We start from the raw sequence: 27752 nt of genomic DNA on the forward strand, positions 1-27752 counted from the left end.
TAAATGTTGACTGTTGGCTTGATCAACAGGTTATTCACTGTGATGCCTTCCCATGCCCCTTAGAAGTTGTCAATGTGATCGGATGAGGTTTTACTTTCCTGCTTTCCTCTGTTCAAGGAAGAGTTCAAAGTGAAAGATAGCATATTCAAAATTAATTAAGTAGTACAAGCAAAAGACATCACTAAAACTGAATTTTTAAAAATGCTTTGTTTGGTAAAATGGAATTGATAACAAACTCAGTTTTATATATGATCTGATGCTACAAACTTCAAAAATCTAGGCTAGACATTGACAAGTTTCTTCTACAGTGCAATCCCAGAACCTCTTTCTTAACAGTAACAGTATTTTACAGTTACAAAGTCCTTGGTAGCCACTAATACTTACAAACACCTTGTTTAGGGGAAAAGAGTAACATAGTTTTTCCAAATATAAACAGCCATCAAATATGTTACATATAAGCCTCTGATGAGAACTCTTCTAAAAGAAAAAAAATTAAAATGTACCAAAAAAATAATTATAGGTTATACTCATGCTACCCAGATGTAAGAGAAGAGTAGGACTTATTTCTAGACTAAAGTGGCATTACCTCCAATACACAGAGGAGGAAGGTGAAGGTCCAGGAAGGTGGAAGTAGCATGTTCAAAATGCAGTCTGAAATCCAGGTAGCTGGGTATGACTGACCAATGGAAGCACATATGGAGTCAGTGAAGAGAAAGAGGAAGCACTGGCTCAGGATGTAAACAAGCTGGGCGGCACAGTACCTTCTCCCAGCCTCAGTTCCCTCACTGGCCTACAGGGAGGCCACACAACACTTAGCAACTGGATGTGTCCATTCTTTCTAAGGTTCTGGTTCTGTTAGCAGAGAAAGTAAGCCAGCCCCTGGGGCCCAAACATTCCCATCCCCCATAGTCCCACGCAGGGGCTGATTTCACAACCTGGAGCATAACAGGCACCTTAAAACAAGTGTTTACAAAGGAAATACTGACATAGGAGTGGTGGCGGCCACTCTTCCTCTGAGCCGGCTTGGGCAGCAGCCGTTCAGGAGCTCAGGAGCAGGAGAGCCAACTTCTCCCCGTCTATAATCAAGGCCACGATTTCCTTCCCGTACTGAAACCAGAGATCCTGCAGCTCCCTGATGATTACGGGGCTGCCAAGGAGGAAGGGCATAGGAACAAGCAAAATACCAAAACTGCTCAATGATGGAAAGAAAAGTAAAGTGCCCTTTGATAGGATCTCCTGAATTCACAAACTATTGGAGCTGCAGAGCCCAGCAATATAGAAATGCTGTGGATATTTGTCATCTTGTTATGTACCCTTCATCTTGACTGAGGCTATTGTTTCAATTAGTTTCTTTACTGAATCCCAAGGATTTGCCAATTATTTTTATCATCAAATAAAGTTTTATATACTCTTTACCCTTCATTATTAATTTTAATTCTTCTTAGTGCTATTACTAGCATTTCTTAAAATATTATATCAATTAATAGTGAGGGAAATGGGCATCCTTATTTTATTTTTGTGTTTATTGGAAGATCTATTGTTTATCAATGTATATAATGCTAGGTGTTATTTTTACACAGGGTTTTTTTGCTAAAAAATCCTTTTATGTAAGTCTTTCGTAGACTTTCATCATAAATAAGAAGTACAATACTTTGCCAAAGATTTTTTCCATCTACTGATAGTGAAATCATGTGGTTTTGAAGATTTTTGCTTTTTTCAAATGAGTTAACTGCTTTTTTTTTTTTGTTTAGGTTTTTGCAAGGCAAATGGGGTTAAGTGGCTTGCCCAAGGCCACACAGCTAGGTAATAATTAAGTGTCTGAGACCGGATTTGAACCCAGGTACTCCTGACTCCAAGGCCGGTGCTTTATCCACTATGCCACCTAGCCGCCCCAACTGCTTTCTTAATGTTGAATAATCCTTACAGGGCTGGAATAAATTCAACTTGATTGTAGTAGGTAACTTAAAAATTAACTGCTGTAATTTTAGATTTGTACTTAACTTTAAAAATTTTAATCAATATTTTCTAATATATATATTCATGGCATAGTATATTAAAAAACTATTTTAGGAAGCAAAAAGATAAAATACTACTGGACTAAAAGAAATATTGAGTAGATTGATTTAGAGAAATGAGGAAAACCTTACTTGAAATAACAAAGTTAGATGAGCAGAACCAAGAGAAGGCTGTATACAGTAACAGCAATATTGTTCAAAGAATGATTGTGAACAACTATATTATTCTGAGTGTTTAAATACTTAAATCAATTTGTAGCTACAAAGGATCTGTGAAGAAAGATGCTCTCCACCTCCAGAGAAAGAATTGATCCCTAAAAGTAAGAATAGTATAGTTTCCCTAAGTATATTTGTGGGGGTAAAGAGTAGATAAAACTATTTGTTTGAAGATGAAAATAATTGGGAAATCCTTGGGAATCAGTAAAGGATATACAACAAGATGACAAACACCCACAGGACTTCTATATTGATGGGCCCCCGAAGTTCCAGTAGCCTGTGAATTCAGGAGATCCTATCAAAGGGCACTTTGCTTTTTAATCACAACACCAAAGGGTTGCCTTTAGCAGTCCTACCAAATTAAAACACAAACAGATCACTGCTGGACTCACAGGGACTTAAAAAAATCACAAGTTATGATTGTCTAGCCGTATTCGATTTTTCTTCACTTGGTTATATAGATATTTCCCAGGGATATTTTAGTCTGCTTCTGACCAAACTCAGGAACACTGTGTCCCAAGTCTGACCCTCTACTTTGCAGAACTATACAAAATAATAACGAAATCCAACTGAAGGAACATTGAGGATAGTAATAAGAAAAGTTAGGCCTGCAGAGGGAACAGCACTTGTAAACTTCCAACTATACATTGTATACAGCAGTCATTAGTGAACCAGGCTGTACTAGTTCAAGAAGAGAAAAGTAGCTCAAGGTTAGAAACCACTCAATCACCAAGCATTTATTAAGCTCATCCTGTGTGATGGATCCTGTGCTCATTTCTGGGGATACAAAGAAAGGCAAAGTTGGCCCCTGCCCTCAAAGGATCTCAATCTAATGGGGAAACAAGGTGCAAACAACGTTCAAAGACACATAGAAGGAGGGGAGCTAGGGGAATCCGTAGTGCACAAAGCTTCAAGCCTCCAAGTCAAAAAGACTCATCTTCCAGAGTTCAAATTGAACCTTTGATGCTCCAGAACTGTGTGACCCTGGGCAAGTCACTCAATCCTGTCCACCTCAGTTCCTTATCTTGTCAAAAGAGCTGGAAAAGGAAATGGCCAACCACTCCAGTATCTTCCCCCAAGAAACCCCAAATAGGTCATGAAGAGTCAGACAACTAAAATGACTCAACAACAACAATCTCTTGCTTTCTTTTTTTTTTTTGCAAGGCAGTGGGGTTAAGTGACTTGCCCAGGGTCACACAGCTAAGCAATTACTAAGTGTCTGAGGAATAACAGCAATCTCAAAGGGAAGCCAGAAGCAGGAAAGAGAGGAAGGAACCCCAAGGGTTTACAGCAGAAGGTGGGACTTGGGTTGAGTCTTTTAAAAAAAGGCAAAAAAGACAAGAATCAGACTGTGGAGAGCCTTGAATGCCAAACTAAGAAGTTTTTATTTTATTTTATAAGGAATAGGAAACTGGTAAAGTTTTTTCATTAATATTCCTATTTAAGTTAATACTGGTGCATAAAGTTTCAATACATTTACAATTCCTCCCTCAATTGCTCGTGAGGATTCTTTGTCCATTCATCTCTTTTTAGGTGAAATCATTTTTATTGACATTTTCCTCCTTTCTGTTCCTTCTTGATGCTTCAGCAACACTGGATGCTGCTGCCTGACTGCTGTCCTCTCTCTGGATTTCCCTGCTCCTGGACTTTCATTCCCATCTCTCTGACTGCTCTGTCTCAGTCTCCTCTGTCAGTTCTTCATCTATGCCATGCCAACTAATGAGGGTGTCCTTTGTATCTCTTCAATTTATTGGGAAGGTTGAGTATCTTCTTAAAGTGATAGCCATCTAGTTCTGGGGGTTGGAGCCAAGATGACAGAGTAGAGGAAGCAGCCAACCAAGCTCTAAACACTTCCCTCCTAACAACTTTAAAAACAACTCCAATCAAACTCTGGAGGGGCAGAGGTAACAAAGTTCCAAAGGAGACCCAAGTAGCCCAAGACAACCTAGTATGTCAGAAACAGAAAGAGGTGATGCAGGTGAAGACTCCCTATGGATGAAAAACCAGGGGTAAGACTGGTGTCAACAGAAGCAGCAGCAGCTCTGAAAGCTCTAAAGTCAGGGACAGGAAGGGGGCCTGGCGACTGGTCAGAAAGAGATTAAAGGGAACTCCTGCAATAGTACTAGTACGAGAGAGAGCCAGACAGTGATGGACAACCACTTCTAGGTCATAGTTTCAGAGTAAAAAGGAGCAGTTTTGGTCAAGAGGAAGTTGGAGTCCGGAGAAGCAATTTTGCTTTTGGTCATAAGAAATTAAGAACCCTAAGGCACAATATCACTTTTCCTGAGAAGCAATCCCAAGGGATCAGGGGTTCTTCCTAAATAAGGACCAGAGAACTGTGACCCCACCTCTCCCCAGATCACACCACTATGGAAGCAGCAAAAACTTCCAAAATCCAGAAACAGTTCTGAAAATAGCAGTGTGAAGAAGCCTGAAATCTGAGATAGTATCCTTTCCTGTACCCCAAGAACAGAAACTCAAAATCTAGAAATAAGATGGGAAATAAGCAAACAACAACAAATAGAAACTGATCATAAAAGACTACTATAGTAACAGTGAAGAACAAGAGCAACTCAAAAGAAAACATGGAAATCAAAAAAAGAAATTTCACCAAATAAGAGTGGTAGAGGAAAAATTAAGTAGAGAAATGAGAACAAAGGAAGAAAATTATGAACAATGAACAGCTGAGCAAAAGGCACAAAAATACTGGAGGAAAAAAACACCTTAAGAAACAGAATTAGTCAAATGTTGGCCTTCTCTAGTGTGAGACTGGTAGGGAAGGAGGGAAACAGCTTGAAACTCAAAATGTAACAAAAAAAATAAATATTTTTAAAAAAATATTGGTCAAATGGGAAAAGTACAAAAATTCACTGATAAAAATAGCTCCTTTAAAAACCAGATTTGATCAAATGGGAAAAGAGATACAAAAGAAAGTAATTCCTTAAAAATTAGAATTTGACAAACTGAAGCTAATAACTACACACAACATTAAGAAACAATAAAACATTGGGGCACAGTGGATAGAGCACTAGCCCTGAAGTCAGGAGGACCTGAATTCAAATTCAACTTCAGACACTTAATAATGACCTAGCTGTGTGGCCTTGGGCAAGCCACTTAACCTTACTGCTATGCAAAAATCAAAAAGAAAGAAACAGTAAAACAAAAAAAAAAATTTAAATTAAAAGAAAATGTGAAATATCTCATCAAAAAAAAAATTTAACTTGGAAAAATGGACTGAAGAGAGGTAATTGAAGAATTGCTAGACTACCTGAGCCATGATCAAAGAAAGAGCCTAGACATTATGATTAAAAAAAAAATATCAAGGAAAACTGCCCTTGTATCCTAGAATCAGATGATAAAATAGAAACCAGAAAGAGCACCCAAAATGAAAAGTCCCAGGAATATTATGGCCAAATTCGAGAGCTCTCAGATCAGAGAGAAAAATACTTCAAAAAGTCAGAAACAATTCAAATACTGTGGAGTCACAAGTCAGAATCACACAAGATTTAGCAGCTATCATGTAGATATTTCAGAAAAAAAGAGTTGGGTTTACAAGCAAAAATAACCTACACATAATCCTCTGAAAGAAAAAACAGATATTTAAAGAAATAGAGAAATTTTGAACATTCTGATGAAAGACCACAACTGAATAAAAAAAAGCTGATTTTTTCAAAGACAAGATTTAAGAGAAGCATAAAAAGAAAAACCTGTGAAGACTTATGTGAACTGATGCAAAGTGAAGTGAGCACAATGAGAATATTATGCAAAATAACAGCAATACTGTAAAAATGACAACTATGAATGACTTAAGTATTCCGATCAAAACAATAATCCAAGACAATTTCAAAGGACCCATGATGAAAAATTGCTATCCACCTGCAATGAGAACAAATGAAACCTGAAGGGATTGGAGCACACTTTTTATACTTAATTTTTCTTGGGAGTTTTTTGTCTGTTTCCTTTTATAATATGGCTAATATTTAATAAAATAAGTAAAAATATACAATTTTTTAAAAAGAATGCTAGCTGTGTTTATTTTAAAAACTGTCTTCATATCTTTTCAATAATTATCCACTTTTTTTTAACAGTTCATACAATCATAGATTTCCTTTATTTACTTTGGATGTCATTTTTAGCATTCATATTTACCATATTTTCCAAATTTTTCCCCTCTAATTTGTTACTATAACCAAAGTACTTACATTGTACAGCACATCTTGTGCCTAGCAATTACTTCCATGTGTTTAACTGAATAAGTTTATTTTCTCTCCACAACTGAGATAAGTATTTTATTCCATTTTCTTCCATCTTTTTTAGTTTATTTTTTTCTCATCCATGTGAAATTCCTGGAGATATCTGTTAAAATTTGGGCCCAAATTCCCTTATTAAAAAATTGAGAATCAATTTCTCCAAATTAGTTTTTCCCAATTTAGATTTCTTAAAGGTGTCAAAAACCAATCTTGTGCACATTTGCTTAGCTCTCTGATATATCCACTCTATTCTCCTGATTTATTTCTCTAGTTTTTGCCCAGTTCTCTACAATTTGAATAACAAGTCTGAAGTGAATAACTCCTTTTCTTCAAGGTTTTTGAGGCAAGTGACATAATTATAACTGTACCACAGGAAGATTTTTTGGCAGCTGTGTAAAGAAAGGACTGTAGAGAGAAGAAGACAAACCAGAAGGTAAACTGCAGGATTCCAAAGAGAGAGGCTAAGGGACACAACCAATATAATAGTTTGGGGGGGTGGGGGTGGCGACTAGGTGTCGCAGTGGATAGAGCACAGGCTCTGGAGTCAGGTGGACCTGAGTTCAAACGTGACCTCGAAACACAATAATTACCTAGCTGGGGCAGCTAGGTGGCGAAGCAGATAAAGCACTGGCCCTGGAGTCAGGAGTACCTGGGTTCAAATCCGGTCACAGACACTTAATAATTACCTAGCTGTATGACCTTGGGCAAGTCACTTAACTCCACTGCTTTGCCAAAAGAAAAAAAATAATAGTAGGAAAGGAAAGAGAAAAGAGAGGAACAGATGTGACAAGTAACAGATATTGTGGATGTAGAACAGGCAAGACATGAGTATGTCAGTGAGGGAAAAAGAAGACTCTAAGGCAAAAGATGACTCCAAGAATATGAACCTAGGAGACTTAAGCAGATTAAGCAGAAAGAGGGACGTTTTAACAAACAAGCAATGCCAAAGGGAAGAAGATACTAACTTCCTTTGGGGACTCATTAAGGAAGAATAAAAGTTTTGCCATGTAGCAATAAGTTTTCAGCTGTGATGAGATAACACAAATTACTGGTGGAGTAGATTGGGAAGTGTTAGAACATCCAGGGTTTAGCAGCTCAGGACATAGAAATGAGGAAGGAAGAAGATGACAGAGCATGTAATCTACAACACAGGATGAAGAACAGGTCAAGAATCTGGAATGTTAACGGGAATGGAGGAGCTGGAGGTTATGCTAAGTATTCAAAGTTTAGGGGGAATGAAGCAAGAGGGGAAATGGATGGACAGGAGATAATCCTAATAAAGAAGGATTTCAGAAAGCAAAATCACAGAGGTAACTAACAATGATGGGGCAGACTCCCAGTTGGGATATCCCAGCTAGTTGGACTATGCCAGCAGCAAGCTGCAGTTGAGTGAAACTTAGGTTATTATAATTATGAGAGCTGAGGAGAGACAACCAAGACCAGAACATCTGAAAGGAAATCAATGTGTCTAGTGGTATTCCCAAATATGAAGACAGAGAGAGAACTTTAAGAGCACTATGAAGTCGCTGCTAAATAACTTAAGGAAAAAAGGAAGTGTGACCTGAAGTTCAGTCGATTCACAACCACAAATGACAAGACACACTTAAAGAAACACTAAGGAGAAGCACTGAGAGATGCCAACTGAGGGAAGGTCTAGAAGTGTCACAGAATAACAAAATGTGGGGGTGAGGAGGGGGTTGTGACTCACTGGAATAAGGGAAGCAGAAAAGATACATGTTAACCAAAGGATAGGGACATGACATGATTAGAGATAGTACTAGAGCAAATTTTTCTTCTCAGTATGAAAGGGAGCTGCACGCGGTGGTCCCCAGAGGCAAACCTTACATGTGGTGCCTTCAGGCATGTCAAACTGACAGGAGAGAAGGCAAGTCCAGAAGAGACACCAGATAACTAAAGGACCACAGGTAATTGTTAAGCTCTTGGTAGGTGCCAGGCACTGTGCTAACCACCTGTGGGTCATGGACTTGGCTATTTGTCTACCTATTGCCTGAGTCCCTGATTCTTGTAGAATTCACCCCAATGCTTAGGCACACCAGACTTTGGATGTCTTTTCTTCCTCCACTTAAGCTCTTCTTTGATACTTTTCTAGAACAGAGGTGTCAGTGGGTTCTTAAGGGTTATGCCACAAGCGTCCAAGCTCTGCCAATAAAGCTATAAAGGTTTTTTTTTTCTGTATGAGCTCTACAACAGATTGTATTTCCACTGTCCAAGCTGACTTCAGAAAGGTTATCATAGCAATTCAGTAACCAATTTCTAGGTCTACAATGATTCAACAGGTATTCATTAGGCATATACTCAATAGAAGAGGCATTTGGCCTTCCAAATGCAGAAGTGAACCCATACCTCATCTCAAAGAACTTCCATTCTAGTCTTTTTTTTTAGTTTTTAAAAGTTTAATAATGAAAATTTAAGTATGATTTGAAATTTATTCTAAAAACAAACACAATAAAGATTGTCGACTTAAGTTATTTCTTGGCTCAACTAGCATTCATCACTTTTTCCTATGAGGCTATGACATGTTGCCAGGACATAAACAAAAGAAACACAAAATAAAGGGGAATTCTATTCTGGATCAGATTTTCATTAATAGGAAATGTGAAAATGTCAACCTAGGGAAAAGTGATTATTGTGATAGAAGAGAGAAAACTTGGATAAAGTCTAATAAGCATCCTATATTTGGAGAAAGCAAATTTCAAAGGGTTCAGAGGAAATTTAGATACAAGTCACTGATTTCCATGACTTCAAGGGAAGTCAGGTGTGTGTGTGGGGGAGATGGGGGGGGAGGGTAATAGGACATGTTCAAGAATGAAGTTTTGAAACACCAAGGTAAAAAATTCAAATGAGGACAAATTGTATTTGTCTGAAGAAATTCATGTGCATGGACAGCAAACTCACCAATCAAACCTAAATTTTTACATGTACAGATGAGGGAAGCAAGGCAAGAAACAGAAGATTATTTGTAAAGGTGTGGTACTATCCTATAAAAATGTCAGGAATGCTAAAGCTAAGAATGAGCTGGGGGGGGGTTAAAGAAAGCTAAGGACAATAAAAAGGAGCTTTAAGAATCTATTTGGGGGAGGAAGGGGGAGGTTAAAAGGATAGGTGAGATGATGGTGACTGACAACAGAGAGAAGGTTGGGTGGCTCAACTCTGATGTTGTTTTCTCTGTAAAGGAGGTGACCTTTCACACTGAAAATAACTTAAGACTAATAAAAAGGTGATGTTCAAAATAATGAAGGTGCGAGAAGGAGAACCCCTAGCTGCTCTTCATGACTTCAAGTCAGTTGGCCCAGGTGAACAATGTCTACACCCTCAGGTCCCTGAAGAACTGCCAGATATGAAGCTGAAAGCTGTCATACTGTCACATTGCTACCATCAATAATCATACTGTCATACTGTCAAGAAGGGTGCCCAGATGGTGCAGTGGTTAGAGTGCTGGCCCCGAAGTCTGGAGGAACTGAGTTCCAATCTAGCACAGACACTTACGAGCTGTATGACCCTGAACAAGTCATTTAACCCTTATTGCCTCACAAAAGGCCCATCTTCAGTCATCCTGATTTATATCTGGTCACTGGACCCAGATGACTCTGGAGGAGAAAGTGAGGCTGGTTACTTAGCACAGCAACTCACACCCCCCCATCCAAATCATGTGCTTGTCATGGCATCATCTCCCTGCTGTCATGGTCTTCTTCAAAAATGTAGGACAAACATTATTATTATGAATATTATGTGAAACAGCATATAATACAAGGCAGGGCAAATGTCATTAGTTCTGGTTTATTTTTTTTTTAAAGGAGTAAAGTGAAGTTAGTAAACTATGAGCCAGGAAGCTTGATTTTGATTCTTGGGAAAATTCTAGAATGGATCATTAAAAAGGTAATTGGTAATCATCTTGAAAGGGAAACTGTGATTACAAGGAGCCAGCTGGGCTTCATCAGAGTTGTGCAAAAAAAAATTGGAAATTTTGATCAAGGACAATTCTAAAAAATTTGTGATGAAAAATGCCATCCACATCCAGAGAAAAAAATTACAGTCTGAATGCAGGGCAAAGCATTTTATGTTCACTTTTTAAAACTTCTTTTATGTTTTTTCTTTTTTTCTTATGTTTTCCCCCTTAGTTCTAATTCTTCATTCACAACTAATAAGGAAATGTTAAATATGACTGTACATGTACCACAGGTTATCAGATTGCTCAATGCCATGGGAAAGGGAGGAAGGAAGGGATAAAGGTAGAAAAATGTGGAACTCAAAAGCTCGCAAAGGATGAATATTATCAACTATCTTTGCATGTAATTAGAAAAAATATATATATATATAATATTTGGATGGGAAAAAAATATAAACATTAAAAAAAAAGTTGTACCAGACTAACTCATTCCCTTTTTTATCCCCATTACTAAACTGGTAGAAGAGGGGAATTGTCTACAGTGTGATCAGATTATAACAAAGCTTTTGATATTATTCTTGTGGAGGTGGATAGATATAGGTTGGATGAAAACAAATCAGGTGGATCAGAACTGAATAAATAGATGGTCAGACTGAAAGAGAAGTGTGACCAGTTGGTTCAACATTGGTATGACATGGTTCAACATTGGTATGACATGACAAGAGTTCTCCAGTCAACTACCCCATCCATGGATCTGTGCTTGACTCATCAACTGTTTCCCATTGCTATCAGTGATCTGGATGTGGTCATCAAACTGAGCATAACACAAAGCACTCAGGACAGAATAGCTGGATGACACTGAGATCCAAAAAGAATTTGACAGACTGGAACACTAAGCTGAATCAAATAAGATGACATTCACTGGGGGTCAAGAGTCCAAGACCTGGCTTTGAATGATACTACCTGTAATACATATTGGTGGTGAGCTTAGTTACCTTCTCTCTAAGATGGCAATTATACCTGATGCATTTATATGAGAGGCATGTAGTAGAAATCAAATGAGATAAGATAGGTCAAGTATCAACACTAGAGAAAGGTCCATTATAATGATGACTTGCCTCAGTGAAGAACCCATGCACATAAATCAATGAAGTACTGAAGGAAATCTCTTATGGAATCTCTTCTTGACCCAGTGCTAATTAACATTTTTATAAAAGTCTCACAAGAAGGCACAGATGGCAGGTTTATCCAATTTGCATGACTCATAGAGGACTAGCTAAAAAGCCAGATGAATCAAGATGCAGGAAAATGAAGAGGTTTGACTTGGCCCCTTTATAGATTATCTTCTACTACCAAACCTATAATTCAAAAAGATCTCAATAGACTAAAAATTTGGACAAAATCCAGTACAATCAAAGTTGGTAAGGATAAATGTAAAGCTTTAAAATTAGACCCCCAAAATAAAAAGAACAAGTACAAGATAAAGGATGTTTGCCTAAATAATACTTTATTTGAAAAAAATCTGGAGTTCTGGATGGACTGCAAGTCTACTTTGTCAGCTACAGTGTTATATGGCAGCCAAAGTAAATGCAAGCTTAAGTCACATTGAGAAAGTCAGTGAACAGGACTAAAAAGGGTCTATACAGTATTGTTCTCCTTGACCTTGTTCAGAGTACATCTGGGGTACTGGGTCCAATTCTAAGGGTCCCACAATCAGACAATGAAGTGCCTTAAGAGCATTCCACAAGCACTGCCTGAAGGAACTGAAGACATTCTGGACAAGAGTAACCACTTACAAAGGACACGATAGCTATTTTAAAAAACTGAAGGGCTCTCATATGGACTAGGAAGTCAGACTGTTCTGCCTGACCCCAGAGAAAACAATTAAGAAGAATGGATGGAAGTTGCAAAAAGAAAAATTTAAGCTTGATGTAAGGTAAGTCATACTAATGATTCTAACAATTAAAGAGTTGGTGGAAAGTAGAATAGGCTGACTGGGAAGGGAGTCCTTCCTCTCTCCATAGAGGTTCTCAAGACAAGTCAGCATGGCCATTTCGTGGACAGTTCTCCCTCCTCATTCCAACTCCAGATTTCTCTGGCTTAAAATCCTTCCTTCTATACTGCAATCGTCCATAACCCTTCTTCATTATCTCCCATTCATTCTACACAGAGTTTGTGGGAATATATCTGTTTGCTGTTAGACTGTGAGCTCCTTGGGCAAGGACTGTCTTTGCCTCTTTTCCTATCCCCAATACTTAGTTATCACTCTCTCCAGAATTACCAATGACATCTTTAATCACCTTTTTTCAGTCCTCGTTCTTCTTGATCTCTCTACAGTCTCTGACTCCATTAAATCACCTTTCTTTCACACTCTCTTCCTATGTTCCTAAGAAGAAACTACTCTATTTTTTTTTCCAAACTACCTTACCATTTCTTTTACCTTTCCTTTGTCCAGGTCTGGCCTACTAACAATGAGTGCCGCCCCCCCACCCCGACTCTACTGTAGGTTCTCTCTTTTCTTTTTAATCCCCCAAAACTTTTTCACTCGGTGATCTTAACAACTCCTAAGGATTCAATGATCATTTCCATGAAAATGATTCTTAGCTCTACTTACAGTCCCAACCTTTCTTCTAACTTACAGACCTGCATCTCTAGTTGGCTACTGAACTTCTCAAACTTAGAAGTCCTAAAGACAACATATCCAAAGCTGAACTTAATAACTTTCCCTTCAATCTCCTCCCACTTCCAAACTTTCCTACTAAAGGGCATATCATCCTCTCAGTCAACCAGGCTCACAAATTTGAAGTCATCCTCAACTCCTCACTTGCTCTTACCCCCCAATAGCCAAGTTATTTACCAAGGTCCATCATTTCTAATAACTACACACACACACACCTTCTCTCCTGATACTGCTACCCACACTATGTTGCAAGGCCCTCGTAATTCATTCATGGATCACTGCAAAAGATTACTGGCTGGTCTTCCTGTCTCTCTCCACTTCAGTCCATTACTCAACTATCAAAATGATCTTCTTAAAAGTGCCTATCTGACCCATCCTCTATTTAATAAATTCCAAAGGCTCCTTGTAATCTCCAGTACCAAATATTAAAATCTTCTATTTATCAATCAAAATCATCCCATCTTTTTAGTCTTCTGAAATTTTATTCCTCTGTTGTTCTTTTCAAAAGATCCTCTATCACCCACCTCCAGACATCTTCCCTGGCTGTCACCCATGCCTGAAATTTTCTCACTCCTTATCTCTACCTCCCTAGTTTCTGTCTTCCTTCATCTCTCAGCTAAAGTACCAACTCCAACAAGAAGGCTTTTTTTAGTCAGTCATCCATAGTCTTGGTGTCTTTCTCTGGCATTACTTTCAATTTATTCTGTCTACAGATCATTTGCACCTGACTGTTTGTTGTCTCTCCCATCGGACTCTGAGTTCCTTGAGGGCAGGGCCTGTTTTTTGCCTTTCCTTGTGTCCCCAGCACATGGGTGCTTATTAATAAATCTTTACTGAATGAGCCACAAATGGGTAAATGTCAAAGCATCAAGCCCCAAGTGGATTCAATGTAACTTGCCCAAATCTTTTCACTATAACTACTCATTACAAGATACTAAGTGTTGTTAAAAGTAACAAAGTTTTATATGGTGCTCTCTTCTAATTAAAACTTCAAAAACTTATATCACTCAACAAGAATGTCAAGAATGTGAAGGACTCAGCTAATGTTCTTCAAAAGTGACCCTGTCAAAGTGGCTACTACTATCTTACAAGCCCCCCTCCCCCAGTCCCAGTAGGGATTACAGTCTCTAAGGGTGATTAGCTACAATTAGCAAAACAATACGAAAAAATACAATTAGCAAACATTTTCTTCAGCAAAGGCAGTTAGAAAAAGCCACCTCAAAGCATATACAATAACTCTCACCCACTACATTAAAAAGAAATTTCTACAAAATGACAAAAATGTTTTCAGTCACTCAAGAGAAGCAGCAGATAGTGTGGAGGTGTTCTGGAGAACAATGCACAACCGGGCATCACAACCTTGGAAAGGGGCCAGATGGCCTGGACTTTTTCCCTAGCTGGATCATTAAATGAATTATGAAAGAATAGGAGGAAGGAGGGAAAGGAGCACGATTCGTTAAAGAGTAAACTGAGACCTGGAGCTCTTGACAAGGGCATTCTCTGCCAGCTGACCTGCTGGATACAATTCTATTCTTCCAGGAGGCAGGTGAGCTTCGTGAAGCTGATGACAACCCAAAAGCTTTAAAATTCGATTCAGAGTGATAACAATCAGTTCCTAAGCTTGAAATGGATGCTGTGAAGAAAAAAACACTGAGAGCCAACAAGCCTATTATAAACTGAAGTAGCAGCAAAAACTAAGATCAAGCAAAGCCCCCTGCACTTCCAGAGAACCAAGCAAAGAAAATGAGATAATCAACACCAGAGGAAGATACAGTGTCACTGAAAGTAAACATGGCTCCTGCAGAAGTGACAAGTTGAGGATGTAACAAAACAGTTCAACCTTAAAAGAGGGAGACAGAAAGCACTGTTTGGCCAAACATCACTGGCTTCTGATGGTCCTGCTATTCTGAAAAGAAATTTGGAACTGTGCCCCCAAAAGTCACTGTCTAGGTTGATAACTCGAAAATGATAAAAAAAAATGAAAAGGATTCACATGTACCAAATATTTAGAGCAGCACCTTTTTTTACAGTAGCAAAGAACTGGAAATTAAAGATGGGATGTCTATCAAATAGAGAATAGCTAAACAAATTACAAATTTAATACACACTCTTGGTGTTTTAAGAAATGACAAAAGGAATGGATTTAGAGAAAGTTGAGTTAGTTCTTGTATGAATTAATGCAGACGGGAGTGAGGCTTAATAATTCTCACCAGTGATAAGGAATGCTACCCATTTCCTAACCGGAAATAATGGACAAGATGCCAAATGTCTAATGTGAGCATTTGTTTCTATTAATTACACATATCTGTTCCAAGATTTTTGTTTTCCTTATTTCTTTTTTTTCCCAAAGGGGACAATGAGTTGGGAAGGAAAAAATAATTAAAAAAAAATTCAGAAAAAAAAATCACTGACCTCAAGTCAGGAAACTTGGGCATTAGTTTAAGCACTGTCACTAACTGACCATGTCTTGGGCAAATCAACATTCAACAAAGTACCCAAGGGTTTTCTTACTAGGAGGCACTGGGGAAGGTGCAGAGTTGAAACAAGAATTTGCTGTTCCTCCCTCCCCCTCCAGCAGGGATTACAGTCTATAAGGTGATGAGCTCCACACACAGACAACTATCATGCAGCACAACAACACACTATGTAAGTGCACCAAAGTGCAGAGAGACAGATCCACCTGAAAGTTTCCTCCAGAACAGGCCTGGTGGGCTACTCCCTTCACTGCAGTCACTATGTATTAAGTTCCTCTGTACATCTGGCACCGACAGGGAGAGGAGAAGCTCTTGGAGGGTTAAAACTGCTTTCTGTCTTTGTATGTCCAATACCCAACAGAGAGCCTGCAAACAAGAGTTGCTCCATAAATGCTGGTTGAATTCACCCTGTAGCTAAGTGGTAAGCATTTGAGGTAGGTTATGAAAAATGGGCAGGAGTGGGAGGAAGGTCGTCAGTTCAGGAACCATGCCAAGAATGACAAGGACCAAAGTGTAAACTTAGAAAGGAAATCATGTCAGGTCGGGTGGGATCAAGGAATGGAGTGTGCTGAAGGCTTCTTCACGCCTTGGTTTCCTATGAACGTCAGCTCTAACAACAGCCCCTTCCTCAGGAAACTTCTAATTCCCCAAATGCAGGGGTTCTTCATGTTCCCAATTACTTTCTCTTGCCCATGGCTAGATTTATTTTCATCTATGTTATCTCTCTGAGGGTGAGAAGGGCTCCATTTTTATACTCATATTCTCCCTGCCTCGCCCAGGGTAAGCACCTATTTGGTTTATTCAACCCTCTACTCCTTAAACAACAAAGGAGCACTGACTTTTTTTTTTAACATAAAAGTGCTTAAATCTGTACATGAGAAAACCAATTCTGGAGCCAGTATGAAAGACAGATTGGAAAGTCAGTGAGTCTACACCAGGAGACATGTTATGGAGGTCACCTTCAGCTAGTCTAGGCTTGGGTCAATGAGTCCTTGTACTGAAGTGACAGTCAGGGGAACAGAAAGGAGAGGACATAGGAGAGACATTGTGGAGAGAATTTCTAACTTTTTTTAGGTTTCAATTTCTCTTTTTGTAAACTTATACGGTCAAAGACTAAGAAATGTTATTTGCCTAGTAAAATACTCCTCTCTCCTTTCCAACTACAGGTCTGCATGAGGGTGGATTTTCTTCACACACTTCAACCAAAAAACATATCACAACAGAATCAATATAGGAACAAATATGAAAATTCAGTTATTAAGTCAGACACTAAAGAAATGCACAAAAAAGTTTTTAAAATAAAATACTTGTCACTAATTTTTTAATACAGCTAATTTTCATTTTTAAGAAATGTTCATTTTGTTTGTATGTAATGGATTTATTTTAAATGAATAAATATTTTAAAATTTTATCAGTTTATTTCTAATGTAGTAAGGTTAATAGATAAAACCTATATAAGCAAAGGCTCTTGAGAGTTCTGAACAGTTTTTTAAATATTTAATTTATTTTTTTAAGTTCTGAACAATTTTTTAGGGTTTTTTTAGGTTTTGGGGGTTTTTTTTGCAAGGCAATGGGGTTAAGTGGCTTGTCCAAGGCCACACAGCTAGGCAATTATTAAGTGTCTGAGGTCAGATTTGAACTCAGGTACTCCTGACTCCAAGGCTGGTGCTCTATCCACTGCGCCACCTAGCCACCCCGAACAATTTTTAAGCATGTAAAGAAAGATCCTAAGAAAATATTGAAGAGGGACATACTCCCCTGAAATCAGGAGTAAACAAGATTCAATTTCTGCACAAATACTGTACAAATCCAAATTTCTGAATTTAGAGTAAGAAGTCCCGGCTTCAAGCTCTGGCTTTCTTTTTATTATATATGTAAATTTAAATCATGAATATGAATCTTTCTGGACTCTGCTCCCCATCATTAAAATGGAGTTAGGGGGTTAAATTATTATGGACTCTACATTCTTTTTCACCTCAAAATCTAGGCTCCATGATCTCAAGACTCTTGGGGCCAGTATTCCATATGCCAGGTGAATTGGCTCCCACCTTTATCATCTTTTGTATTTCTATTGCCACCTCGAGTCTGTATCAGACTCTAAACTTGTTTCTCAGGATCTGAATGCCATGGGCACTGGCATCCTGGGAGGTCAGGCAAAGGCTTACCCATACTTCAAAAACTCTTAAGAGGTTCCTGTAGTTGAAATGAACCTGGGTGATCCTCAGGTGGATTCTCAGCTTTAATGTTTTTAAGCTGAAAGGATCTTGGGTAGGTATTTGAACCTGAGGCTCAGTCTTTCCAAGTTTGAACAGGATATTTTCCATACTCATTTGGTAGAAAAATCCTTCTTCCCTACATCCTCTCCCTTGGTGATCTCATCAATCTCCAATGGTTTAAAGATCATATTTCTATCTCTTTCTCTTGACTCTACTCTATCACAAGGGCTCCAAGTACACATCAGCACAGGTATGCCCAGTAGGCATCTCAACTTCAATCTATTCAAGAGAGAACCAATTCTCTTTCCCTCAAAGACAGTTTCTCCTCTTAACTTGCCCCTGTTTGTCAGGGTAACACCATTTTTCAAATCATTCAGGTTTACAATGTTGCCACAACCTCAGATTCTCATTCTTACCCATTTGCTCAAGGTGCCAGACCAGATGTTTTTATCTTCACAACATCTCTCACAAACTGAACCCCTCTCCTCACTCACACAACCCAACCCCTTCACTCCAGCCTGCATCACCTCCCATCTGAACTCCTGGAAGAACTAGTTACAAGTAAAGATTGAAGCCATTTTCATGTTTTAAAAAGTCAGCGCAACCCTGATGTAGAAGAAGTCTTGTACTGAGTGCCTGGGTGTTGGGCAGTAAGAGGTGGACTAAAAAACCTCCCCTAGTCCTCCCCGCAGAGGACCAGTGCTCCATCGCCCTCCTCTGGGAAATATTTAAAGCTCTTTACCACCTGAACTCTTTCCATGATAGCTAGATGTCTAAATTATTTGCTGCCAAATTGGCTGGCTTGCTCTTCTTCCCACAAGACCCTCCTTCTCTAATCTCTGAACTTTTTATATCATCCTCCCCTCTCATCATTGTCTCTTGGAAGGTTCCTGCTGCCCCCAGTGACCTTTGCTCCCAGGTTATCATGCTTCTGCTTTGTGTCTTGAATATACCTATATATGTAAAATATCAGTTTCATGAGGGAAGAAACTGCTTTGCCTTGTATCCCCAACATGTAGAAATGTTCCTGGTTAAAGGAAGCACCATTTAAGATGTGCTTCTTGAAGCTGTGAACTCATCCAACCTTTCTGGAGAGTAATTTGGAATTATGCCCAAAGGGCAATAAAAATGTGCATCCCCATTGGTTCAGCAATACTGGTTCTCTACACTGAAGAGATCATGAAAAAAGGTAAAAACATCACTTGTACAAAAATATTCATAGCAGCCCTGTTTGTGGTGGCAAAGAATTGGAAATTGAGGGGATGTTCATCAATTGGGGAATGGCTGAAGAAATGTGGGATGACTGATGAAACATTGTTCTATAAGAAATCAGGAGGGATGGGATTTCAGAGAAGCCTGGAAAGACTTGCATGAACTGATGCTGAGCGAGATGAGCAGAACCAGAAGAACACTGTACACCCTAACAGCGACATGGAGCGATGATCAACCCTTAATGGACTTGCTCATTCCATCAGTGCAACAATCAGGGACAATTTTAGGGAACCTGTAAAATGGAGAATACCACCTGTATCCAAAGAAAGAATTATGGAGTTTAAACAAAGACCAAAGATTATTACCTTCAATTTTTTAAAAAAAGTTTTCTTATGTACTACATAGTTTTGCTACCTCTAATATTTCATTTCTTCCTCAAGGATATGTTTTTTCTCTCAACACATTTAATTTTGACCAATGCATAGCATGGAAACAATGTAAGGATCATCAAATTGCCTTGGCGGGGAGGATGGGAGGAAAATTGTAAAATTCAAAACCTTACAAAAAATGTCAGGTAGAAACTACTATTGTAATAATTGGAAAACAATAAAAGTTATATAAAAAAATTTTAAAAGAAGTGCTCCTTGAGTGACTGATGATGGTTCCCTTCCAGTTCTAACATTCTAAATATTTGATGATTATCTCCCCAACTAGATCTTAACTACACTCCCTGAAAAAAGATTTAAATTTTCTACATCTTTGAACCTCCCACAACCTCAAATCTCACTAATGCTTACTAATGTTGACTGACAGTGATCACTGACAGATACTTCAATAATCAGTGAGACTATGGGCAGCTAGGTGGCGTAGTGGATAAAGCACTGGCCTTGGAATCAGGAGTACCTGGGTTCAAATCCAGTCTCAGACACTTAATAATTACCTAGCTGTGTGGCCTTGGGCAAGCCACTTAACCCCATTGCCTTGCAAAATCCTAAAAAAAAAAAATAATCAATGAGACTGGACTGTGAAAACTAAACTGAGTTAACTGACTCTCCATGGCCCTAAGAACTATGCCTCACAGGGGTGCAGAGGCTAGCTCTGAGATGAGACTCCACAGAACAGAACTGGAACCTAGCTCTTCTGTCATAACTTTATCTTATCACTGAGGAAGTCTCTTCTTTCTTTCCCTATCTTTCCTCCTCCTTCTCTTAGTGTTTCCATTTGTAAAAGGATAGAACTGACATGATCTCTAATTCTGTGTTAATGAGCTACAATTCTAGCCTAATTAAAAAAAGCACCTTCCTCCATGCTAAAACTCTTTCAATGTGGGGGGAAATGAAGTAGTGGTAATTCAACTGGCCAGATGGGGAGAGTGATGGAAAATTCCTACTCTTAAGAAAACCACAAAGCTTAGCATCACTGATACTGAGGACCTCTAGTCTCGGTTCAAGGGAAGCTTGGGGAGCTGAGTCAGACTGGAGGAGGTTCAAACCCCTGGCTCCTGAGAGTCTGTCTAGGTGCTTCCAACCTATTGCTGAGGCTGTATCTGAATCTTATCTCAAATTAGTTATTCTGGTATTGTTTTAGGCCAAGATAAAGGTAAGGGAAGACTTTGAGAAGGAAAAAAGTACAAAGTACCCCCCAAAAAAAATCCCTGCAGGGTTAACACCTATTAAGACTACACCTGTGCCCTCCTTCAGTTCCTAACCTAGTTCTACATTAACAAAAGCACCTTCTGAAATGGAAACCTCTTCAGGAATGTAAAACCCAAAGGCAAAACAAAGACATCTACTTCTCACAGAGATTTTAGGACTGATTGATGCAACTGGGTCATCTACTGTTGTCTTTTTTTGTACTTAATTCACAGAGTGACTGAGCAGAGAACACGAGAGATCATGCAAATAAATCATCTCATTTTATTGACTAGGAAACTGAGGTCCAGAAAAGGGAAGGGGAAAAAATAAGATCATGGAGCCTTAATTAAGATTTAAAAGGGTCCTCACACCTATTTCAACTCCCACCTAAAATACAAAATGCCACTCACAGCAAACATACCTGATGGTGGGTCACCCTCTGCTGGAAAGCATAGATTGGTAAAGTAGCCACTGACCCCCTGAGAAATGATACCCAGTCTTTAAGTACTTGACATTTGGGGAGTCTGGACACCCAAGAAACTTAGCCCTAAGAAACTGTGGCTCTAAGCTCACTATGTGGGGGTGCCAAAAACACTAAACCAATGCTGAACAAGATTGATCTACAAATGATATCACCTGGGGTACAGACTACCTGTCACCCCATGTCAGAGAGCGGTGCAACTTTTACTAAAATGAAAATATGCAATAGATTTAGCATTCAGAACAAATACAGATCTCTGATGATTCAGAAGACACATAAGGACTCTTTAGAATATTACTAAAAAACAATTACCATCTGAACAAAAACCTTCCTCATAACTTTTAATTTGATGAACATTTTTTTGCCACCACATTGAATGAAGAGTGACCTTGGGTTTTCAAGACTATATACATGAAGCTAAGAAGACCTACCCATGTGGAAAGGCTTCAAGTCAGGGCTCCACATGGAAGGAAAAGTGAGGTGATACAATGCAGGGAACTCTGAGTCTAGAATCAGAAAGACAGTCAAATCTGGTCTCAGGTACATCCTAGCTGTATGACCCTGGTGAAGTCACTTAATGCCTGCCTCAGTTTCCTCCATAGTAAAATGAGGATAACAATTGTACCTACCTTGCAGGGTTGTCATGAGGAAAAAATGAAATATTTGTAAAATTCTAGAACACTATCTGACACAAAATAAGTGCTACATAAGTGCCTTTAGTTAAATTCAAAGACAGCATCAGGGGCGGCTAAGTGGCGTAGTGGATAAAGCACCGGCCCTGGAGTCAGAAGTACCTGGGTTCAAATCTGGTCTCAGACACTTAATAATTATCTAGCCGTGTGGCCTTGGGCAAGCCACTTAACCCCGTTTGCCTTGAAAAAAAAAAGACAGCATCAGAATATTAGTGACTAAGCTAATGAAACTTTCTATAAATTCAATTCATGAAATAAGACATGGAGGGGTATCAAATATTAACAACTCACTTTGCAAACTTATAGGGGTTCTATAAAAGTCAGCATTTCAAGATTTACAGTGATATGAATTATCTATGCATCTCTCATTCAATTCAAGCCAGTTGGTCAGAGGATGGTACCTGGGGAAAATCATAATTATACAACTTATTGATAATTATTAAACAAATTCTGAACAACTAGAGAATAACTCAATGGGCAATGAAGCTTGACTTATAAATGTGAACCTACAAATAATGATGATGAAGTGCAAGCAATATAAAGGATATCATCAGAGAAAACCAGGAAAAAAAATGCTACAAGAACCTGTCAAGAGATAACAAGAGATAACAGATGGACAGCCTCATGTGCTCTCCTAGAATTCACCAAGTGTCAGGAGAAGCAAAGGAAGGCTCTTAGTAACCCCTAAGGGCTCTACATATATAGGAGGCCATGGATAAGAGTATCTCCCATAGGACAGGATGATGAGGATGATGTGAATACCCCTATCAATAAGGTCAGAGATCCTCTGGTGGATTGCAAGTTTAAATGATTCACTCGCTCTTTTCACTCTGTCCTATTCAAATTCTTACAACATCTCTGCAAATTAGGCAGGATAGGTAGTGTTATCTCCATTTCACAGATGATGAAATCAAGACTCAGCATCTTAATTCAGCCTTCAACATTTTTAGTCCTTAAAAAAAAATTGTGTAAAAATGAGTTAAAAGAGGTATTTTAATCTTTACTCCAGAGTTTTGCAATCATGTTGTCTCTTGAAAGCATACTAACAACAGTTTAGTTGAATGAACAGTGCAAGCAGTTTCATCCACAGTCAACAGTAGACACTGTTCCCAAATTCAGAACTGGTAAACGAGACCAATCTCATGAATATTAGTAATTATAGCTTACACATGTCTATTAATTTAGAGTTAAAAATAATTTCACATAGATCATTTAAGTCTCACAACAGCCCTGCAAGGTAGAGAAGATAATTACCATCTCATTTATTCAAATTAAGACACTCTAGGCCCAGTAAAGTCACAGGACTAGCCTAGTAGAGCTAGCATAGGCAGGGGTGGTAGTGTGAACCCAGGGCTTCTAATCCCAAACCCTGGGTTCCTTACATTATACACAATGTTGTGATTCCCTTTTTATCTGAATCTGTGATTTCAAAAGTTCAGAGAATTCCCAGTTAAAAAACATCCTCAACCAAAGCAGACTGCTGGCTAATCCATAGTTGAGAATCTCCAAGGGTTGCCCAGACCCCTGAAAGGCCAGGTGACTATCCAGGCCTCTTGGAGTGATACCAAGTCTATCAAGACTCTAAGATTGACTCTCTATCCACTCAACCTACTTACTAATTGAACTTGAGAAATTCCAACCAGTATTTTTCAGATGGAGGAGAATGACAAGAAAGTACACTAGGCACAGCCTAGTGCGGAAGTCCTTGGCTTCCTAGCAGGAGTCATGACCTCAATGACCACAGGCAAATCATTTTGCTTGAGGGACCTCAGCTTCTTCATTTGTAAAATATTTCTGAATAGACAAAACTATAAGGCCCTTTCCAACTGCAAATCCTGTGGACCCTACAAATTTCTTTCCCAAAATTAATGCCCTTTGAAAATTCCAAACAACACCTTAATTCACTCTTGCACACTTTGTTTGAAGACCAAAGAAAGGTTAAGGCAAGGGGGGGGGGGGGAGATGGATGACCTTGAATGTCCTTTGAGCACAACACCAGCTTAAATCAAAAAAACCTTCTTAGCTACCTGCAAAAAATCTTCCCCAAGAAAACATCAATTAGAAAAAAGTAGTTACGTAACTTCACCATTAAAAACAAAACAGTTCTTTTCTATGAACCAAACACCAAATGAAGTTGCACAAAATCTAAGGGTTTCCATTTTAAAATTATTCCTAAATCTCTAAAGATAAAATATTTATTATGAAAAGAAAGTAGCCCAAAACGAAGTCAACAGGACAAGCAACCCTCCCCCCACACTCCCAGTTCAGTGGAAACTGAAAAAGCCCCAGCAAATGGGCTCAGTTCACCATGTCACATGCAGGCACTGATCTTCTGGTAGAGGGGAAAGTTTTCTTCGTATAGCTCTAGCAGAGTATTACTCCACAAAATCAATTCCATTTTAAAGTCCAAAAGAAAAAAGAGGTAAACAGCTTCAAAGATCAATTAGAAATGGGAGTTTTACTTATAAACAGAAAGTATTCAGGAATATTATTTCGTTGCCCAAGTCCTTTGGTTTTTATTCTCTGATTTAGAGATTGTATTCTTTAGATCCAGTAGGTCCAAATCTGTTTGACTGATCAGATCTGATAATTAAAGAGGAAGCTGACTTTGTCTCCAAGCTACTAAAATCTGTGGTAAATCATTTCAGAGTCAGAGTGCACCCATTTTCATCCTTTTCTCTCCATTTTCAGGGTGCAGGGACCAATTTCCCTCATACATAACTAGATTTTGAATCTATACTCAAAATGACAATTTCAGTAGAGATTCTTGGGTCTCAAGTCATTCCCCAACTGATAAATGGTCAAAGGATATGAATAGACAGTTTTCAAATGAAGCTATTAAAGTTATATACAATTGTATGAAAAAATGTTCCAAATCATTATTGATCAAGACAAATGCAAATTAAAACAACTATGAGGTATCACTGCATACCTCACACCTATCAGACTGGCTAAGATGAGGAAAAAAGGAAAATGATCAATGCTGGAGAGGTTGTAGGAAGACTGGGATATTAATGAATTAATGGTGGAATTGTAAATAGATCCAACCATTCTGGAGAACAATATGGAACTATGCCTAAAGAGCAATTAAAATCTTCATTTCCTTTGACCCAGCAATTCCAATTCTAGGCCTATATCCAGAAGAAATAAAAAATGGGAAAAGTCCCACATTTCCAAATTATTTATAGCAGCTCTTTAGGTAGTGGCAAAGAATTGGAAATTGAGGGGAACCCATCAGTTGTGGAATAGCTAAACAAGTCATGGTACATGAATACTATGTAATATTATTGTTCTATAAGAAACCATAAATGGTCGAATTCTAGAGAAACATGGAATGAGTTACAGGATCTGATGCTGAGCAAAGGGAGCAGAACCAAGAGAACAATGTATACATTAACAAGAACATTGTGAGATGATCAGCTTGATGGAAATGGCTCTTCTCAGAAATTCAGAGACTGAAAACATCTGTATTAGACTGGCTATGGACAATGTTATCCCCTCCAAAGGAAGAAAACAAAACAAAATCAAAAAAAGAAAAAAATTTTAAAAGTCCCTTCAGAATCTGATGAACACTTATAAAAAATATCTCTTATGTAGCTCTTTCCCTTAATCCTAATTCCTCAGACCAAAAATGACTAATCTATAAATATGTTTACCACAAATATGTATGTACAAAGTTAAACTGACTGTTTGCCACTGGGGGGATGCAGGTGGGAAGGGAGGGTGAAAAGAAATTTTGTAACTTAAAAATATGCATATGGATGAATGTTGAAAAACTTTTATAACATGTATTTGTAAAAATAAAATATCAATAAAAAAGACTTCAAGGAAACAAAGCATTTCAGAAGACCCTAAGATATAAAACAAAAAATATTCACATTATAAATTATTTTTGTTTCTTCATGGAAACTGGTCCCTGGGAATCCCATCTTAGAAACATTTTGTAAATTTTCAAAATCTTAAATTCTCAAAATCAATAAAGCCTCATTGTGTGAAAAAAAAAAATTCCAAGGTCTCCAAAGAGCAGATGCCAATTCTTTCTGAAGATATTGAGAAGGGAGATTAAATGGCTCCCTATGCCTCTAGGCCAATATCAAATCCTCAGTGTGTGGCACAAAGTCTTTCATGACCTGACCGACCCTTTCCTAGTTTGACTCTAGCTGCTCAGCCTTCTTTACTCCTTCCACACACTGGCTCTCCCCCCCCCCCCATGCCTGCAAAATATCTTCCCTCTGCCTTCTGCTGTAATTCTTCCTTGATTTCTGCTCCCCCAGACCTATGGGTAACCTATTTACAAACTGTAACAATTTTCAATAGATGTTGCTATTTTCACGTTTTCTCCCCCATTCAAATGTAAGTTCTTTGAGGGCAAGGAACGCATTTCTGTCTTTCTTTATATTCCCAGTACTCAGCACAGTGTCTGACACAATAGTAAGCACTTCATAAATGCTTGATGATGGCTATTCATTAAGAAGGAGAGTAAATCTGTCATTCCTTTCATAGATCCTGTGTGTCTTGGCCCAATCATTTCCCAGACCAGCCCTACCATCTGTGAAGAGAAATGGATGAGATCTCTAATGGCCCCATCATCCTTCACAACCTTGGGGTATTCCAGCTCTCATATCCTATATTCTAAAAACCTCAGCTTTACCATGATCTCCTCAGTAGTTCTTCTCAGGGAAACCCCTTCAGTATAAAATGCTCTTCCAGGCTAAAGGAGTCCCTTTCTAAAGACATAGTAACCATCATGAGCCTCTGAGGTTTTACCAAGCCCTGAGCAGCTTCCCCTTTGCCTTCTCATTCAATCCTCACAGATTGTTGATTGCTGCTTGTCCTTCCTTCTCAAAGAAGACCATGAAATCAGGGAGGTGATGCCATGATAAGCACATGAACTGGATTTGAATGAGGAGGGCTGTGCCTCACTTTCTCCTTTGGAGTCATCTGGATCTAGTGGCCAGATTCGGATGAGGACAACTGGAGATGACCCTGGATAGAGGGGGGAGATCTTGATCTTTTTAAGCTAAGATCTTTAACAGGCTTAGTTCCACAGAGACAATACCCATTCAGTGATAAATGGCTAGGTAAGAAATGAGGCAAAGAATGACCACTTTAACATAGTCAACAACAACAACAAAATCAATCTAAGAGGAGAAGACCCTCGGGTTTCTGGCTAAAACAAAAACAACTGCTATTTATACCCTGAGCCACCAAAGCCCAAGCATTAACCAAAAGATAGAGCCTGGCCTGTGACCTATTGTTGATCAGTCAAGGAGAGCCAGAGTGATTTGGTTTGAAGGCCTGGTCCTAGAAAAAAAGAAATCTAGCCAGTAAACGTGATATCATGTGATTCCTCAATCCACTGTTCCTTCCTCTTATATCATATTTAGGAAATTAATCCCAAAAGGAACTTCTGAAATCTAGTTTAGCACTGAGTTCTGAGGGACCTTTGCCATGATCCTAAAGGCTTCATTTTGCTTGCAATGAATGATGTGCACAAAGAATTCATGAGATTGGCTCATCTAAGCAAGTGGCAGTTTCTCTAGTAAATATGTGAAATGATTCTAATTCATGAAATCCTGATAGGGAAAACTCAGCAAAGATAGGAAAAGCATGATGGGAAAAACACTGGATTTGTCCAAGGCCATCATCATGGCACCCAGTTCTTCTGACTCCAAGGTCTGTGATCCTTGCATTAGTTACTCCATTACAATTTGTTGTTGCTCTTTTTGCAAGACAATGTAGTTAAGGGGCAGCTAGTGGTGCAGTGAATAGAGCACCGGCCTTGGAGTCAGGAGTACCTGGGTTCAACTCCAACCTCAAACACTTAATAATTACCTATCCGTGTAGCCTTGGGCAAGCCACTTAACCCATTGCCTTGCAAAAACCTAATAAAAAAAAGACAATGGAGGTAAGTGACCTGCCTAAGGTCACACAGCTAGGTATTAATAAGTGTCTGAGTTTGGAGTTGAACTCTG

General features: G+C 38.7%; 1 protein-coding gene across 1 annotated transcript in view; it reads right to left on the reverse strand.

Annotated features, from left to right (window-relative positions):
• Window positions 1-27752, reverse strand: part of LOC141509564 (rho GTPase-activating protein 35-like) — an 88416-nt gene that overhangs the window by 54493 nt on the left and 6171 nt on the right. The window contains 1 exon segment of the mRNA XM_074219187.1: window positions 1-27752. This exon segment is cut by the window's right edge and continues 6171 nt beyond it. The gene's annotated coding sequence lies outside the window, so the exon portion shown is untranslated.

This window comes from Macrotis lagotis, chromosome 1 (genome assembly GCF_037893015.1).
Source record: "Macrotis lagotis isolate mMagLag1 chromosome 1, bilby.v1.9.chrom.fasta, whole genome shotgun sequence".
Classification (NCBI taxonomy): domain Eukaryota; kingdom Metazoa; phylum Chordata; class Mammalia; order Peramelemorphia; family Peramelidae; genus Macrotis; species Macrotis lagotis.